Raw genomic sequence first — 2,083 nt, forward strand, 5'->3', positions numbered from 1 at the left:
ATCAATTTATTAATAACATAAAACCTTTAAACTAATGCAACACATATAACAATGTAACAAATATATTCAAATAAATAAATTTCTCAATACATAACTCATTTGGGAACTAATCTTTCTAGAAGTGAAAACAGTCTGTCCGTCCTCTCCCTGCTCTCCTCTCCTCAGCCTCTCTTTGCTGCCTCATGTCCTCTCTGATGAGGTCTAGCAGCTCATCATCCCTGTCTCTTTTCCTCTTTCTCCCTGTCGTAGGTGGCTGAGCTGCTTCGTCATCGCTGTCGTTTTGGTCACCCACTGCTGTGCTTGGCCCTGGAGTGTCCTCAGGGAGAGAGGAAATTAGGACAGGAGGCTTAATGGAAGGCATCTGTCCTATCACCTCATCCATGAGGGCAAACCAGGCCCAAGTAGCAGCAGTGGGCTTCCCACTGACCCCTCTCCTGAGCCTGGATACTTGCAATCCTAAAGGCAGAGGAAATCAAAAATGACAGCAGGCAAATAAAAACACCACAACAACTCTTAGTAACTGCACATTTATTAACTTGTGTTCTTGAGAATTATCTTCTTGATAACACACATACGTACTTTGTATTCTTTAAAGTTATCTCATGTCTTCTGGCCTGCAAGGGGGTGACTTTCCCCTGCAGGCCCATCCTCTCCAGAATTGTCCTGATCACACACAACAAATAAGAGAAGATAAGACACCATGGCAACTATGTTAATCCCTAAGCCCAAAGGTTTTCACAGCAGAACACCAGAGGAACACCGTCTGGACATCACAGGTTCTGTACAGCAGCGGTCCGTGAGTCGTTTGGTACCGGGCCACGAGAGTTGAGGCTCCGGTGTGAAATTTATGGTTTTCAGGGGTTTTATCATTAACTCGGTTTCCCTGGGTCTTTCCCTTGTTGTAGTTGTGTGTCTTATTTTGAAAGAAATATTTACACGTTACCATAGCGACCAGAGAGCATTAAGTGGCAGAGAGGAGGATGTTACTGTCAATATTGGCGCATTTTCAGGAGGACGCTGCTAATAAAGTTACGTAGTTACACAGTACATTCACGTTTATTATTATATTTACAAAATACCACAGTTTTTGTCTTGGTCGGATCATTTTATGTGGTTGTATTTATCCGCGATACCTTAAAGGCCGCTCCGTGTCTGACATGAACCGGTCTGTGGCGCAAAAAAGGTTGGGGACCGCTGCTGTAGAGCATGAGGGTTAATAGGACCGTACTCATATGAATATGATGTGTACATTGATTCATTCTTGTACATCCACGCCGTAGCGGCCCAATTCTTCACCCCAGTGAAGAGGTGATCGTTTTCTCCTCGTTTCAATAAATTAAGCCGTTTGGTCTTTGTTCCCCACAACATATCACCAATTCGAAAAAATCAAAATTAGCTGTATGTAAGCGGCAATACATGAATAATCGCGGGACCACCGATACAAGCTGGTTTATGGTTATTTTAAATAAAAGAAACATGTCTATGCAGATGCCCAAAGCTTAACAAAACGACCGATATAACAATTTAACTTTTGTACAACCAGATTTTCATATACTTACATTTGAAAGTGTTTTCCTCTCCTGCTTTGACCACCATCGTTATCAGAAACAAATCTCCTCTATGACCCGCAATGACTCCTGGGATATAGTAGGACATGAAGGATACATCAGACCATCCTTAGAATTCAGGGCAAAGTAGGACGCATTTGTCGCCACATTTTGAGTACTCTTTGAATTCGGACACCCTTCGTCGCATCGCCGTGACGTCATTGCCTCCAAATATGGCATCGAAGCATCCTTCCTCTGAATTCGGACACAGCTAAGCCTCAAATTTGCAGAAAAGTAGGACGCATTTGTCGCCACATTTTGAGTGCTCTTTGAATTTGGACAGTCCTCGTCGTGTAGCTGTGACGTCATTGCATCCAAATATGGCATTTTAAGCATCCTTCCCCTGAATTCGGACACAGCCATAATGACAATACGGGGGAGAGTAACACTAACTACAATGAACAAAGAACACCAGACTCTTCCAAAATAAACAGGAAACACGCAGACATAGACATGGAAATGAAACATGGGATGAA

Source organism: Oreochromis niloticus, linkage group LG3, assembly GCF_001858045.2.
Source record: "Oreochromis niloticus isolate F11D_XX linkage group LG3, O_niloticus_UMD_NMBU, whole genome shotgun sequence".
NCBI classification, from domain to species: domain Eukaryota; kingdom Metazoa; phylum Chordata; class Actinopteri; order Cichliformes; family Cichlidae; genus Oreochromis; species Oreochromis niloticus.